This window comes from Aegilops tauschii, chromosome 5, assembly GCF_002575655.3.
Source record: "Aegilops tauschii subsp. strangulata cultivar AL8/78 chromosome 5, Aet v6.0, whole genome shotgun sequence".
Classification (NCBI taxonomy): Eukaryota; Viridiplantae; Streptophyta; class Magnoliopsida; order Poales; family Poaceae; genus Aegilops; species Aegilops tauschii.
Window position 1 is genome coordinate 490,677,736 of NC_053039.3, and position 18,297 is coordinate 490,696,032.

Genomic DNA, 18,297 nt, shown 5'->3' on the forward strand with positions numbered 1-18,297 from the left:
CCTTCGCGTTACAATACCGAAAAATCCCGAACATTTTCTGGAACCCTGAATATGACCTCCCATATATAAATATTTACCTCTGGACCATTCCAGAGATCCTCATGATGTCTCGAATTCCATCCGGGACTCCGAACAATATTCAATCTTGCCATTATTAATATTCCAATACTACCCAAGCGTTACCTCATGACCTAAAAGTATAGGGGATCAATCGTAGGCCGATAAGTAAGAGTGGTGAACCCAACGAGGAGCAGAAGGAAATGATAAGCGATTTTTAGCAAGGTATTCTCTGCAAGTATTGAAAATAGCGGCAACAGATAGTTTTGTAGCAAGGTAATTCGTAACAACTAACAAGTAGTAATAGTAACAAAGTGCAGCAAGGTGGCCCAATCCTTTTTATAGCTAAGGACAAGCCGGAAATTTCTCTTATATGAAGCAAAGTGTTCTCGAGGACATATGGGAATTGTCATCTAGTCATGTTCATCATGTTTTGTTGATTCGCGTTTGCTAATTTGATAATTTCATATGTGGGTGGACCGGTGCTAGGGTGTTGTTATTACTTGAACAAGCAGCCCCGCTCTCGCAAGCATGCATAACTAGGAAAGAAGAATTAAGATAAATCTAACCATAGCATGAAACATATGGATCCAAATCAGACCCTTACAGAATAACATATAAACTAGGGTTTAAGCTTCTATCACTCTCGCAACCCATCATCTACTTGTTACTCCCCAATGCCTTCCCTTAGGCCCAAATATGGTGAAGTGTCATGTAGTTGACGTTCACATGACACCACCAAAGGAAGAACAACATACATATCATCAAAAAATGAATACCAACTTCACATGATTACTTATAACAAGACTTATCCAATGTCCTCAAGAACAAGAGTAACTACTCACAGATCATATTCATGTTCAAGATCAGAGGTAGGATCTGAACATTTAATCTTCCACCAAATAAGCCAACTACCATCAACTACAAGATGTAATCAACACTACTAACAACCCACATGTACCAATCTGAGGTTTTGGGACAAAGATTGAATACAAGAGGTGAACTAGGGTTTGAGAGGACATGGTGTTGCACTACTGCAGGATGCTGCTAACGCGACACTACGATCAGAGACCCTTCGACGAAACTGTGTGCGATGCCATAATCGCAAACGGTGGTGTAAAAAACCCGTCAAAAAGGTGCAAAACATTTGCGATGGAGGATGCATCAAACACGGTTCAGATTTTAGTTGCGTGTGCGATTCAGGCCACACGGTTAACCCGTTCGAACTGTTTGCGATGAGGCAGAACAACAGAAACGGGCAGCCATATCAATGTGTGTGCGATATACAGCATACAGTTCACTCCGATGAACCATTTGCTATTAGGGAGTGCAACATAAACGGTTAGCCAGATCAAGGTGTGTGTGATATAGGGCATACGATTCACTTGGACAAACTGTTTTCGATTAGAGAACGCAACAGAAACGGTTCAACTTAACAAGATGTGTGTGATACGTGGCAAACAGCCGACTCGGATGAACTGTTTGCGATGAGAAATTAAACACAGACGGTTAATACAGTTAGTTCGTGTGCGATTCTATGTGTACAAAAAACTTTGAACAATGCAAACTAGTTGCTTGCGGTGGCTAGGAGTATCGCACACGATGCGTCTGCGAGTACTCGTGTGCGATGATTAGTAAGTTACACATACATTTCCTTATGTTAACACTTGTGTGATAAATAACACGTGGCACCAGATACGGTATTCGGGTTGTGTGTGTGCTCCACTTAATCTTCCCGCGCTCCAGCGGATGCTTCCCGCGCTCCACATGGATGAATTGTAAAATCCACGCCTATTCCCTCAACGGTTTCCCGCCACCAGCTAACGGCTTGTTGCATGTAACCCAGGCGGCAACGCATCGCCGCGACACTCTGCGAAGATATAGTCCTCACCCATCTACCATTAGTTATTCCAAGCATGCCAGGCAACGACCAAAGCTTCGACGTCGACGCCTACATGCGTTACATCTTCGGCGAGGAGAACGAGCTGGAGCAGGTCGGGGAGCAAGAGCTTCATCGGCCGGTGCAGGCACCATGGCCCATCGGCAGCGATATCGGCATCACAGTCCTTGGGAGCACAATCGACATATTGCAGAGGAGGTGTGATGAGCAGTTTGCCATCCACCGTGCAAAAGATCCAGAGCTGCTCGGCGGCATGGTCGACGACCCACCCGAAGAGCCGCCGTCACCAGTGCTCATCGAGAGCGTGATGCCCCGTAAGGAATGGGCAGAGGACCTCTGCGATTCAGTCAAGATAAAGGCAGCCTACGGCTTCATCATTGCCCGCGGCGGCCGTGTCAACCTCGATCCCGATGATGTGGTGGCCAGGCTCGAGCGCATCCTTGGCGGAGTTGACATCCCCGATGAAGTAGAACATCGCCAACGTGATATCTTGTGGATGCAGGTGATCGACGGAATTTATTACCAGGCCAAAGACATGGAAATGGAGCGGTTCCGCGGAGTTGTCATGCGCGCGATTGCACGCTATCAAGCTCTTCTGGAAGAGACCTAGCAGCCCCAAGAGCCTCCCAGCGCCAGCAGCTCCGTAGGCGGAGGCGGGTCGGGACACTCAGAGTAAGGGTGCTATGCTGATCATGGAGTCCGAGAAGACCATCATCGGAAGGCCGCCAGCTTAGCCTTTTAGCTTATATTTTATTATAATTGTATGCATATGTAGGTCGTGAGTGTTCTGGGCCTTGCCGCATTTGGCATTTTAAATTATCCTGAATATGTAAGACAATTATTAAGAATCATTAACAGTTGCAATTGTAACTTTGCCTCAACGGCGAGCAGAGCGCGCGCAGGGACGCCAGAGCGGAGCGCGCCGCGGCCGCCTCAACGGCGAGCAACCACGTGGTCAACCTTCTGCCATCAATAAATTTTGACCTTGTTTCTTGTCACATTGCTGATTACAATGCAATAAGTAATTGCAAATCTATTCACACCTATCAAACTAATATGTGTTCACACTTAGCACCGAGCTATAAAAACTACCCACTCGAAAATTACTTCACAGTTCCTCTCCTCATCACCCAAAAAACTGGTTTTCTCTGTCAAGTCGTTCCGCCATGACCGGTAGGAGGACTTTAGGGTGGACATATAACCAGGCAGCAAAGACCAAGGCCGCGGAAGCACTAGAGAGGCCCCCCCGCGAAGCCGCAGCCGCAATAGAGATGTCCGGGCACGCCGCGGAGCCCTCGAACGAGCTCTCACGGGCACGCGAGGGCTCTCACAAGCGCATTCGCGGCGTCGGTCATCGCGACGAGCCGGCGTTCCTGAAGCCCTACGCCGGCGACGACGACATTCTCGCTGGTTTCACTACGCAGCAGGAGCTGGTCGACGGCTTGACGAAGCTGCTCAAGATCAGCGATGCCTCGGTTGACAAGGTGACCGGCCTTGTCGAGCAACTCATGGATGACAATGCGAAGCTCCTCAAGTTGGTCGCCGAGAAGGAGGAGGAGGCCGCCGGCTGGAAGATGCTGCATGAGCAGAGCAGTGCCACGGAGATGACCTGAAAGCGGTCGTCGAGGAACTGATGGGTGGCTTGAAGAAGCTCCGGATCGAGCGCGAGCAGGAGGTGGAGGAATCCGTGGCTGCTTTCAAGCAAAGTCGTGAGGAATTGAAGAAGGAGCTGGAGGATTTCGCCGCCCCGCGATCCATCGACGAGTAGAGACAGTAGCGACCTAGATCGTTGTCTGCAATTTCCTTCTTCTCTTGCCCCTGTGTCTTCCGGGCTTTGCCGCATGTGGCATTTTAAATTATCCGGAATATGTAAGACAATTATTATGTGCGCCATTGTAAATTTGTCATTGTATTATCCGTTGCCATTTTATTTGTGGTTGTGTTATCTGTTGCCCTATGTGGCAATTTAAATTAGGGCGGAATACTAGTTGAAAACACGAACAAAGCAAATGCTGCCATGGGATCACAAGCAAACACCCTCCGTCCAGGTGCTTTAATTAACCCATTAATGGAGAAATTGTGAGCGAGGCGGGTGGCGGCTGGTGCATGGAGGTCAAAGAGCTCGCTTCCCGGTGAGCATGGGCGGCCTTGCTGCTCGCACGTGTCCCGTTGAGCCTGCGAGGTGGACAGGATGCACGCGTCCTGTCGAGCCTGCGCGGCGGACTGCTCGCACGCGTCCCGTCGAACCTGCACGGCGGACTTCTCGCGCTCGTCCCGTCTAATCAAATAGCTGCACGCACGCCACCGAGTATGGTTAAATTTCGACACGGTAAATATAATACAACCGTTTGCGATATTAACGTGTCAGCTTTTTGTTTCAAAAAGGACTTCGTTGGCTACTAATGTGTGCGCCTCTTCTCAAACTGGACGATTTTTTTTACCACGACATATATGTGCCATGTCATGAAACCATGCCAAGTTTCATGTTTTTGGGTGACTTTTTTATTTACTGGAATTTAAAAACTGAGATTCTCATTGTTTCAGGACGACGACGAGTTTGTAATTCATTCTCATTCCTTAAACAAGACCTAAACATGCACCCAATGACACATGTACGATTTCCCACCCATTTTGCTTCACTGGAGCATGTGGTTGTAGTTCAAATTTGAATTATGGACTACATTAAATGCATAGAAAACTTAGTAATTAGTAATATATATGTGCCATGACATGACACCTTGCCACCTTTGATGACTTTCTGGTGAGTTTAGGATTTATGGGGACTTAAAAACCGAGATTTGAAATGTTTGAGGAAGAGCCAGGACACCGGTACGATTGTAATTCGTTCCCATTCTTGGCATGAGACCTAAACATGCACCCAAGGACACATGTATAATTTTTCTAGCCATTTTGGTGAACTGGAGCATGTATTTGTAGTTCAGATTTGAATTATGGACATTAAATGCCTAGGAAACTCAATTAGTGTATAAAAAGGCCAAACGAACCCTGAATAAGTTTAAATTTCAGCACGGATATCATGTGGTTCCATGTTGCCCGTGGAAGAAAATACAAGGCGAAAAGAGGCAGTGATTACGTTTCACCCACAAGGGGAACACGTTTCCCTATCAGAACCACGAGGCTTCTTTGAGAGAAGCTCTAGTTTTTGTAAGAGGTTTGTAATAAAGCTTGGCCCAAATTGGACAATGTTTTTACCACGACATATATGTGCCATGACGTGACACCATGCCACCTTTGATGACTTTCTGGTGAGTTTAGGATTTATGGGGACTTAAAAACCGAGATTCGAAATGTTTGAGTACGAGCCATGGCACAAGTACGGTTGTAATTCGTTCCCATTCCTGGCATGGGACCTAAACATGCACCCAAGGACTGTCGGATGTGGGGTTCCGGCAAACCCTTAAGGTTCGAACTCTGGGGTGCACGCGAAGTTCTTTCCCTCCGACCGATCTACGCCCTAACTCGCTAAGATCTTCGCGGACGAACTCGATGAACTAGCAACACAGAAAGACACGAGATTTATACTGGTTCGGGCCACCGTTGTGGTGTAATACCCTACTCCAGTGTGTGGTGGTGGATTGCCTCTTGGGCTGGTGATGAACAGTACAAGGGGAAGAGCAACCTCCTGAGGTTGAGGTGTTCCTGTGCTCGACTAACTTGTGTGGGTGAGATGCCTCTCAATCAGCTGCCCCTACTGTGGTGGCTAGTTCTACTTATATAGGCCCTGGTCCTCTCCCCAAATATCGAGCGGGAAGGGAGCCAACAATGGCGGGCTCATTCGAAAGGGGACAGCCAGTACAAGCTATCCTGACAAAAGTGGTCTCCGCTTGCAAAAGGCTCTGGTGGTGACGCCGTCTTGGGCTCCACTGTGACCCCCGTCCCGCTGGCCTGCTGGTCTTGGTCTCGTTGCACCGATATGGAAACCTTTGCCTGATGCCTCGGTACTCCACGCCTGCGCCTGCCTCCTTAGCACCAAAGAGGAAACAAGGACGCTGCGCGTGCTGGCGCCCACATGGCGCCCGCCTGGTGTTGATCGTCACGGCTCACGTCACAAGAGCTTCGTGAGGTTTGCCCCGCCTTGATATCTCCACTCCTCGTGAGGCATCCTGGTGAGGCCGCTCCCAAGGAGGTCTTGCGTCATCCGCCTCGCGAGGGTCTTGCATGCCTTGTTGATGAAGATGGGCCGTACAGGCCTGCTAGCATAGCCACGCCGTGGGCCGCAGGCAGGCAAGTCTGGGGACCCCCGTTCCCAGAACGCCGACAGTAGCCCCCGGGCCCAAGGTGCGCTCGGGCTTGGCTTCGAGGCGAAGCCAAGGGTCAAGTACGGAGCGCCGCGGGCCCCAAAAGCCTGCGGCCTCGGTCGACGCGTGGCGGTTGATTGGACGTGGGCGTGTCCGCTCCCCCACGCTGCCTCGGCAACTGCTCGATTTGACAAGTCCCTGCGACATGCAAGGAGAATCATCATTACCTGCAATCGTGGGGGGCGCCGGTTGGCCTTCTTCCGCTATAAATGGGGAGGGGCGGAGGCCCCGTCGCCCATCTCTTCTTGGTTCATTCGCTCCTTCCTCCTTGCTCCACCGCTAGCAGCAATGGCGCCGTCAAAGAGGTTCTCCGCCGCGGAGAAAGGCAAGGCCCCTCGGGAGGGACCTGGCTCCCCGGCACCCAAGCGAGGACGTGGCCATCCCCGCAAGCATGCCGTGACCCCCGCCGTGGCTCCCGGCTCTCAGGGTGGCTCCGCAGTGCGCGGCAGGAGTCGCTCTGGTCGCGGTAGTCCTGTCGACGAGAGGAGGCGTGCTGTGGTTGCGCGGCCTCCCCGACCGCGGTTCCACGCGTCAGAGGTGCTGCCGGAGTTCGTTTTCTAGTCGGAGGATCCGGCCGGCAGCTGGCTCCAGCTCCCCCGCTTCTTTGCCGACGAGCTGCCAGCCTCCGGTCCAAGCGGGCTCTGGCTGCAGGCAGCCGGTTGCTGCAGCCGGGCTTCTTGGGTCGCGGTCGAGGTCTCTATCGCGGGCAACATTGCTCTGGCCCGCGGCTGGCAGACATTCGCCCGCGCGCGTGGCCTGGGCAGGCGGTGCACCCTCCACTTCAAATTCGATGGCGACGCGACCCTCTTCGTGAGGGTGTTCAGGGAAGACGGTCGCCGTGCCGGATGCTACCCCGAGGTGAACGACGGCGAGGAGGTGTTCGGCCTTGGCGATGGTCGGGGCGAGGAGGAGGACGAACCCGCCGGCTGCGTCTCGTCTGGCTATGGTGGCTCCTCACTTGGTGACAGTTCCAGCAGCGGCGGCCTTGATCAGCCGCCACGCCGCCGCGCCCGCTTCGAAGGTGGTAGCGGGTCGTCTTGCCGCCTCGCGTCGGTGAAGCGCGAGGAGGGTCCGACTAGACCCGGGACGTCGCCAAGGCCCTGCCCCCGTCGGCTGCTGTAGGGGCGAGCGCCGCTTTTGTTATGTTTCCCTTTTTCTTCCTGCATCAAAGTGAAGCCATCATGGGCCCGGAGGGGCGTGTATCAAACCATAATTTATCAACCACTATGCTACGCTTGTTGTTTCAGTGCTGTTTGGCTATTTTGCGCAAAGATAACTTAGCCTGGTGCATTCGGGACGCCCTCCTCCTTACGAGGCGTTTGCCTCCTCGTGTCCATCTTGACCTTGTGATCTGCGATTGCTTAGGAACTGCAAAAATTCATTAGGGAGTTTTCCAAGAGATTCGTCGTCCGCCCAAGCTTTGACCCGGCGCTTTGTATCGCGGTATCCGTGGGGCACGGATTAGGAGAGATGCGCCAGCTTTCGGGCTCGAACGAGGGTGGCCCACGAGAAGGCGGAGAGAAGAAAAACACTCGCGAGGGCACCTGCCTAGCCCCCCTCGCGAGGTATGCGAGAGAGAGAACACGAGTGAACCAGAGACGGAAAATGTGGTAAGAAGCAAGGGAATCGAATCAGCAGGGAACACCAGAGGCAAACTTCGTTTAAGGAAAAATGAACCAACTACGGAAAGCAAATGAAAAGCCACTTCTGGCACCTAATCTAGTCTTCAAGTCTTCTCACCAGCGCGGAGCTAAGTGCTGCCACTAGGCGTGGGAGGGAGCCCCAGGGCCTGAGGCCGGCGCTCCTGAGACTCCGGGGTGTGTACAGCCCCACTCATTATTACGTGAGAGTGTCACGGGCGGCGATTCTTCACAGGCACCGGGCCTTCTTCACAGGCTCTGGGCCTTTCTTCACAGGCTCTGGGCCTTGCTTCATGGGTAGAACTTCCGGAGGTGATGGATGTTCCAGGCGTTCTGGATGCGTACCCCGTCCTGGGTCTCCAGGCGCACGACGCCAGGCCTGGAGATGTGGACGACCTTGAACGGGCCCTCCCACACGGGTGAAAGCTTATGCAGCCCTTCCCTAGAGAGGACCCATGAAAGGATCGAGAAGAGGTGTCTAGAGGGCGGGTGAATAGACTCTAATCAAGAAAAGTTGCAGTTTTTAATTTCTCTTAAGTTGATGTGGAGTTTTAGCACAAGTTTAAACATTCACAATACATATCAAGCAAGCATGCAAGCATACAAGAGTATATGAGCAGCGGAAAGTAAAGCATGCAAGTTGCAAGAATGTAAAGAGAAGGGATTGGAGTGTGCAAACACAATTTGGAGACACGGAGATTTTTTATCCGTGGTTCCGATAGGTGGTGCTATCGTACATCCATGTTGATGGAGACTTCAACCCACGAAGGGTAACGGTTGCGCGAGTCCACGGAGGGCTCCACCCACGAAGGGTCCACGAACAAGCAACCTTGTCTATTCCACCATGGCCGTCGCCCACGAAGGACTTGCCTCACTAGGGTAGATCTTCACGAAGTAGGCGATCTCCTTGCCCTTACAAACTCCTTGGTTCAACTCCACAATCTTGATGGAGGCTCCCAAGTAACACCTAGCAAATCTAGGAGACACCACTCTCCAAGAAGTAATAAATGGTGTGTTGATGATGCACTCCTTGCTCTTGTGCTTCAAATGATAGTCTCCCCAACACTCAACTCTCTCTCATAGGATTGGATTTGGTAGAAAGAATATTTGAGTGGAAAGCAACTTGGGGAAGGCTAGAGATCAAGATTTATGTGGTTGGAATGGAATATCTTGACCTCAACACAAGTGTAGGTGGTTCTCTCTCAGAAAATATGTATTGGAAGTGTAGGCATGTTCTGATGGCTCTCCTCACGAATGAAGAGTGGGTGGAGGGGTATATATAGCCTCCACACAAAATCTAACCGTTACACACAAATCACCAAACTCGGTGGGGCCGATTCGAAGAACTCGGTGAGACCGATTTGATTCATAATGTGACCGTTAGGCATTTCGGTGGGACCGACTGGATCAACTCGGTGGGACCTATGTGCTAGGGTTAGGGTAAATCCAAAACTCGGTTGGACCGATTACACAAACTCGGTGGTACCGATTTGGGTAATGAGTGAAACAGAGAGTTGGCCAAGCAAACTCGGTGGGGCCGATTGCTTATCTCGGTGGGACCGAAAATATTGTAATAGGAAACAGAGAGTTTGCAAGCCCATCTCGGTGAGACCGAGATCCCATCGGTGAGACCGAACTGATTAGGGTTTCTGGCAGTGGCTATGTCAACTAAACTCGGTGGCTCCGGATGGAAAGAATCGGTGGGGCCGAGTTTGACTTTTGGTTTGGGACATATTTGGAAGTGAGGAAGTGGTTGAGGGTTTTGGAGCATATCACTAAGCACTTTGAGCAAGCAAGCCATTAAGCAACACCTCATCCCTTCTTAATAGTATTGGCTTTCCTATGGACTCAATGTGATTTTGGATCACTAAAATAGAAAATGTAGAGTCCTGAGCTTTGAGCTTGAGCCAATCATTTCTCCTTAGCATATTGAAGCGGTTCCACATCCTCTAGTCCATGCCACTCCATTGTTGAACTTATCTGAAACATACTAGGTAGAAGCATTAGTCCAACAAGAGATATGTTGACATTAATTACCAAAATCACCCAGGGAGCACTTGTGCTTTCAATCTCCCCCTTTTTAGTAATTGATGGAAACATACATCAAAGCTTTAGATAAAGATATAGAGAGCAACAAGTAAAGCTTTGGAAAGACATGCAACATGCATATGCTCCCCCTATATGTATGCACTCATGTAAATATGGAACATATGAGCATGTGAATGCAAAAGCATGATAGAGTAAGCCATGTGTTACATGTATCTTGGCTATATGCATCAGAGCAAATGATGTGAATATAGGAAATGTGCCCTCATGCTCATGAGTCCTTCTTGCAAACAATATGTACATCAGCAAGAAATCCTCATGCACATGACTGTGATGCATATACTTACCTTATGGTCTTGAGTTGGCTTAGAAGGGAATGAACCTGAGTAAACAAGGTTAGATAACACAGATACATCTACTAGCCAGAGCAAAAAAAAAACCACAAAGGTACCAAGACTGGGATGACATGTAGAGAGTGAGCACTGAGTACTCCATTGGATATAGACATGTCCCCAAAGGTAAAGATGTGCAATAAAATCAGAGATTTCCTCCCCTTAGATGTCTTGCTCCCCCTGAATCTTGCATGGGATATTGGGAGAAGATAGGGAACAGAAAATTAGAGCAAAAGAAAAGAAAACAACAGAGCTTGAGCTAATGCAAGCAATCAAATATGATCAAATATGAACATGTCTTTCCCCTCTTAATGACATGTAACTTATCTCCTCTTGAACACCAAGCACCTGGGGTTTCTTACACACTCCCCCTGAGTATCCTCTCCCCCTATAGAAATGATTAAGCATAGAGCTTTGATGATCTCTCTCTCCCCCTTTGACATCAATTTCCAAGAAGGGCTCTTCTGGATTTTTGTGTTTTATTTCAGAAGGGTTTGGTCCTTGAGTCACAAAGCAAATTGAATGTGATGCTGGTAGAGGACAAGAATCATTGAGTGGAGCTGGAGCAAGAAGACTGCAGGAATAAGTGGCAAGTTGTCTTTCCTGTAGTGAAATCGGTAGCACCGAGTTGTGCACTTCGGTGGCACCGAGAGAATTCGGTTGGACCGAAGGAAACAAACCGGTGTGACCGAGTCCATCACAGAGAAAACACTTGTCACCTCAGCTCACTAGGCACTTAAGATCTCATAAGGATTTGCAAGGAATTTGCTGAAAGATTTGCAAAGAATTGGATGCAGAAAATGCAGAACAAGAAGAAATGAAAAGATCTAGATGAAGCTTTTTTGAAAGGGGAAACACATATGCATGAGACAAATGCAAGAGGAATCACAAGAGAACTTCATCCAAAAATGGGCGGTGACAAAGTCACCTATGTTAGAGTATATTGACATAAGAGTCAAGTGAGATCACTTGATCTTTGGTCATACTCATCGTTTAAGCGCAAAATGGGGTTGCCATTTTTCGTTTAAGCATATTGATGTATTCTCTTCTTGTTGAGTTGCTTTGACCCATGTCTTGGAGTAAAGCTTCTCTCAGATGGAATAACGTACCTTGGGTGGTGGTGTTGATCTTGATCATGTAGTTGAACTTGTGTGGGTTGCTCAAGGTTGATGTAGCTCATCAAGAGTTGGGAGCACCACTTGGAATTTGAGTTCATCTACCTACATGGGTTAGTTTTGCAAGGAAGAGCACTTGTGTATCTGAAAGGACAATCATAAGGTTTAGCATAGAATGTCTTCAACCACCATTGTGTAGAGACTTGGTGATGTAGAAATTGCTCAAGATATGAGTAAGTTGCAATTTCATGGATTTAGATTCATCCAAGTACCTACAAGGGTTAGATAGCATGCAAGGGTGCAAAAATATCCAAGACATATAGATAGCATCATGAAAGAAATATCAAGGATTAGTCAAAGGCTCATGCCTTGCATGTATCCAAATGGAGTTCCTACTCCAAGTTTGAAGCATCAATGATGTTCAATTCACCTCTCAAACGGCAAAAGACTTTCTCATCAAGCGGTTTGGTAAATATATCTGCCAATTGCTTATTGGTACGAACATGCTTAAGATCAATGTCCCCTTTAGCAACATGATCTCGAATGAAATGATGACGAACTTCAATATGCTTAGTTCGAGAATGTTGCACGGGATTGTGAGCAATCTTAATAGCACTTTCATTGTCACAAAGCAATGGGACATGTTTCACATATATACCATAATCTTTAAGAGTTTGGGTCATCCAAAGTAATTGAGCACAACATGATCCAGCAACAATGTATTCCGCTTCGGCGGTGGATAAGGATACCGAGTTTTGTTTCTTGGAGGACCAAGACACAAGAGATCTACCAAGAAATTGACAAGTACCCGAAGTGGACTTTCTATCAACCTTGTCTCCAGCATAGTCCGAATCGGAGTAACCAACAAGATCGAAAGAAGACCTCTTAGGATACCAAATGCCAAAATTTGGTGTGTGTATTAAGTATCTCACTATCCTTTTCACAGCCTTAAGATGACACTCTTTAGGGGCCGCTTGATATCATGCACACATGCACACACTTAGCATAATGTCAGGACGGGAGGCACATAGATATAACAATGAACCAATCATAGAGCGGTAAACTTTTTGATCAACCGGTTCGCCGTCCTTAGTCAAGTCAAGATGTCCACTAGTAGGCATGGGTGTAGACATACCTTTGCATTCTTGCATATTGAACTTCTTGAATAAGTCCTTGGTGTACTTTGTTTGAGAAACAAAGGTACCTTCCTTAGTTTGCTTGATTTGCAAACCAAGAAAGAATTTGAGTTCACTCATCATAGACATCTCAAACTTCTCCGACATTAGCTTCCAAACTTCTCACTAAAATGAGGGTTAGTTGAACCAAATATAATATCATCAACATAAATTTGGCACACAAACAGTTCTCCATTAACCCTTTTAGTAAAAAAGAGTAGAATCAATTTTACCAATTTCAAAACCTTTTTCAATAAGGAACTTGGTCAAGCATTTATACCACGCTCTAGGAGCTTGTTTAAGACCATAAAGGGCTTTATGAAGTTTGTAAACATGATTAGGTTTCTTAGGATTGACAAAGCCGGGAGGTTGCTTGACATAAACTTCCTCCTCAATTTCACCATTTAGAAAAGCACTTTTAATGTCCATTTGGTACAAGGTGATATCATGGTGATTAGCATAAGCAAGTAAGATGCGAATGGACTCAAGTCTAGCAACGGGAGCATATGTCTCACCATAGTCCATACCTTCGACGTGAGTGTAGCCTTGGGCGACTAGGCGTGCTTTGTTGCGGACGACTTGACCATCTTCATCTTGCTTGTTGCGAAACACCCATTTGCTACCAATGATGTTGTGGTTGTTGTCGGGCTTCTCGACCAATGTCCACACTTGATTTCTCTCAAAGTTGTGTAGCTCTTCATGCATAGCGTTTATCCAATCCGGATCTTCCAATGCTTCTTCAACCTTCATAGGTTCAATGCTAGATATGAATGAGTAATGTTCACAAAAGTTAGCCAAACGAGTTTTAGAGTGAGTGATTCTCCCGGTTTGGATATCATCGTAGATTTGCTCGACGGGATGGTCTTTGGCGATTCTTGCTCGAACTCGTGGAAGCTTTGGCTTGGCTCAGGGTGGAGCATCCTCTTCATCTTGTTCTTCTTCTTGGCCTTCTTCATTGTTGACGTTGTCATTCTCTTGTCGTGGTGGAGAATGAGGTTGTTGATGTTCATCTTGGTGTACTTCCTCGTTTTCTTCGTCTTGGTGTGTCCCACTTGTGGATGCTTCCGTATCAGTTCTTGGTTCACCTTGTCGTGAGGTAGAAGCTTCCACTTGGACGGACGAGGTATTCTCCTTCACCTCCGTTGGATGAATCTCGCCAATGGACAAGTCTTGGATTGCTTCCGAAGGGTCTTTGTCTCCTACATCAATTGGCAATTGCTCTACTTGAGAGCCATTAGATTCATCAAACTTCACATCTACCGTCTCTTCAACCTTTCGGGTGAAATTGTTGTAGAACGCTAAGTGTGAGAGTTTGAGCCATAACCAAGTAGGAAATCTTCATGAGATTTAGGAGCAAATTTAGAACGACGATGCTTATCAAGAATGTAGCACTTTGAGCCAAATACTCGAAAGTATCCAACTTGGGGTTTGTTACGGGTGAGGAGCTTGTATGCCGTCTTGCCGAGTAGCTTGTGAAGATACAAGCGATTTGTTGCATGACAAGCTGTCTCAACTGCTTCCGCCCAAAAGTGTTTTGGAGTCTTGTACTCATCAAGCATCGTTCTTGCCATCTCAATAAGAGTCCGGTTCTTCCTCTCAACGACTCCATTTTGTTGAGGTGTGTACATAGCCGAGAACTCATGTGAAATCCCCTCTTCGTCAAGAAAGGTATCCACATTTGCGTTCTTGAACTCCGTTCCGTTGTCGCTCCGAACCTTCTTGATCTTCACGTCAAATTGATTTTGGGCCTTCCTAGCGAATTTTTGAAGATCTTTTGGACCTGCGATTTGTCATCCAGAAAGAACACCCACATAAATCTTGAAAAATCATCAATTATAACTAGACCAAATGAGTTACCACCGAGACTCTTGTAGGCATTTGGACCAAAGAGATCCATGTGAAGTAGCTCGAGTGGTCTTCTCGTGGTCATGATGTTCTTCGCGCGATGACTTCCTCCAACTTGTTTCCCTGCCTGACAAGCACTACAAGTCTATCCTTGTCAAATATGACATCTTTTATTCCAAGGATATGATCACCTTTAATAAGCTTATCAAGATTTCGCATGCCCACATGACCTAGTCTTCTATGCCACAACCAGCCTTTAGAAGATTTAGCAATTAAGCAAGTTCTAGGTTGAGCCTTATTAGTGAAATCAACAATGTAAAGATCACCTCTACGTATACCGGTAAAGACCATTTTATGATTGTCTCTTCGAAACACTTGGCAATTGTCAGGACTGGATTTTCGGGATATTAATTTCCCAGAAAATGGCCCTTGTGCTCACCAGCCCCAGGATTACTGTTAGCTGATGAGGCACCAACTTGATACAGAAATTCCAAGCAAAGTACAAAATATGTAGTACAAGACCATTTTGGCCTAAGAGTACAACAAATGGTTTCTAGTGGATGATGGCGGAAGCGGTTTGTTGTTCATCTGCGTCTATGGGACTCCATTTCCCACAAGAACAGCTGACCAGGATAACTCCTATCTTCGCGAGGCTGCTATAATCATTGCGTAGGTTCCGGGGCTGTCGTCGCAACGCTCCTCTCCACGCAAGAAATCTGGCCAAGACAATAGCCAGGGACAAGCCAGTGAGTACTTTTGAATGTACTCGCAAACATTATGAACACAGGTATAATATAACAAATGATGATCATGCTCTGAAATATTCTATGATCGCAACGTCAGTCACGAAATAAAAAAAATCCATGGTTCACGCATGCAGGTTGTTCATATAAAATATGAATGTGCAATACGGGAGTAGAAATAGAATGCACCGATCGAGTGTCTGAAGCGACGCCTCGAAAGGATAATAAAATAAATCATGCCTCAGTCAGGCGTCGGAGCGACACCACATAAAGGGCTTATAAATAAAAGAAATAACAAGCATGCCACAGTCGGGCGTCTATGCGACACCACATAAAGGGCTTATAAATAATAGAAATAACAAGCATGCCACAGTCGGGCATCTGAGCGACACCACATAAAGGGCTTTTAAATAATAGAAATAACAAGCATGCCACAGTCGGGCGTCTGAGCGACACCACATAAAGGGCTTATAAATAATAGAAATAACAAGCATGCCACAGTCGGGCATCTGAGCGACACCACATAAAGGGCTTATAAAGAATTTAAATAACCAGTATGCCACAGTCGGGCGTCTGAGCGACACCACATAAAGGGCTTATAAGAGAATAATCGCAGTGAGTATCCAGGAGGTAGAACCGTCCCAGGGATACTCAATAATTCAGATAATGTAATTTGTTAGTCCACAATAATAATAATCATAATCCTCATATGTCACAGGTCATAATCAATGTTCTGGTTTAGCAGTTTCTCCTCCGAAGACCGACACTAAGACCAACACTAAGACCGACATTAGACCCATCTCAATCTTTAGTCCTTACCCATGGACACGGCTATTCGAATAGATTTAACCTCTGCAGAGGGTGTACTCTTTACCCACGAGTAACGGATTTATTTAGTCCATCGGGACTAATTCCGTCCACGGTCTTTTAATTGAAAACACACCTGACCGCACACACCAGCCTAACTTACCGGTGTCTGGAATCACCCACGACACCTGTTAAGCAAAATTCTAAGTGGGGAGGCTACAACTTCGCGTAGCATGGGATCAAATTTATATCGCGTGCTCTAAGGGGTGCCCCCCTCTCGGTCCCAACCGGAAACACCCATGCCCCTGGACCAGGTGGCATGCCTACCGGATGCATCCGGTATCTTCCACCATGGCCTCTCTGTACGTTGTGTGCTTGGAGGGGTTGACAACTTACTGAACCGTACCTTACCTGCGGCAGGGACAAGTGGTAGTACGAAACAAGTATGGGGGTTACTGGAACAAGACTCGATCTACGGCCGACTCAGGAGGTCCAAGTATTCCCTGTACGATTAGCATGACAAATATATTTCAACTAACAGACAGAATCACCACTCATCATACCTCATCATGCCATATCGGACACACTCGTCTCAACGAGGAACTAGGGACAAGCTCGTGTCTACCCAAGACAGAGACTTTCCCGGCTTCCTTCCGGTATGCATGAAAAGCTTACGAGGATGATTACTATCACCAGCATATCCATTTCTAACAGCAAAGAATCTCATTATGCACTCACGCGTATGATCGTATCGTCACATAAAATAACGAATGCTCCATGTCAAGGTGGTGTTGTAACCGTATCAAAAAACACCCAAAAATATCATGCCAGGGTTCAGAATGCTTGCCTTCAAGTTGTGGAGAGGTGAGGTGCATTCCAGAACTTTTGAAAGTTTTCTCCTCTCTCCAAAAATCCTATTTTTGAAAATATCCAAATTAACACATAGTTTCAAAACAGAACAAAAAAGTTGTTTGCAATTTTTTTAAATAAATACTAAAATAAACTAGACAGAATTTGAGAAACAACAGAAAAAGAATCAAGTCATTTGGACTTATATTTAAAAAGTTATAGCCAGTCAAAGTTCTGTTTTTTAAATAAAACAGAAAAGAAAACGGTTCGAATAGAAATACGTTTTCGAGACGGAGGAGACGTACTTCTGGGTTTACGCTTTCACTTAAACCAGCGCGGGCCGTCGCTGTGTCACTGACAGTGGGTCCCTTGGGCCCACTGGTCAGGTTTGACCAGTCGCCCGCGCCTCCTCTCCTCTCGCCGAGCGGTGGCGGGGCTCCGGCGATCGCCGTCGACGAACGGCGGCTCCCCGCGGGATTCTGAGGGCGGGGATGGATCCGCTGGTCCAGGGCGGTCCTCCCGGTGGTCGAGGAGGTGGCGGGGATGGAGGGAGTCGCCGACGGCGAGCTCCGCGGCGGACGACAGCTTCGGGAGGTTTGGGGCTTTGGGCTACGGTGGTTCCCGAGCGAGTTTGAGGTGCTGGGCAGCTCCGCACGGTCAAGGGGAGTCGGACGGTGGCGCTGGAAGGACTAGGGAGGCCCTGCTTGCGACGAAATGGACCGGAGGGCGGCGGCGGCCGAACCTGCCGGAGATGGGGAAGACGGCCTCTTCCTGTCAATCCGCGGCTAGGGGAGCACTAGGGGGATGGCCTGAGGTCGTCTGAGGGTCTGGACGAGCTCGGGGACTCCTATTTATAGGTGGACGAGGTCAGTTCCCGCGGCGGCCGTGGATAAGAACGCCGGCGACCGTCGTTCTGTAGCTGCAGGGCGACGTGGCGGAGGCTAGCGGGTTGGGCAGGGCGAGCGGATGAGGATGGACTGCTCTAAGGGGCAGCTGGCGCGCTGGAGTGGCTCGGGCGGCGCCGTCCACGGCAGGGGCTGTCGGAGCGGCGGTGGCGGCTTGCGTCGGTGGCGCTGTGGAGCTCCAGGAGCGGCTCTGCGGCGAGGGAGGAGTCGGGCGTGTTGGCGGTGAGTGGCCAAGGGTCAGCACTAGCGCAGGGAGGGCGGCAGTGAGACGCGGCGGCTCGGTGCGCGCGCGTGCAAAACGTGCGCTCTGGGCGCGCCCAGCGCACGCACGCGAGGTGTTCGGCAAAATGCCAAGGCATGCCAGGAGGCTTGGGTGGGGCTGGGGATTACCAGGTCTAGGCTAGGGTTTGCAAGGAGATCAGTGGACAAGCTTGTAAGGTCAGGGGATCAAGTTCACAATGCAAACTAATGATCATGCCAAATCTGTTCATGCATTCAAGGTGT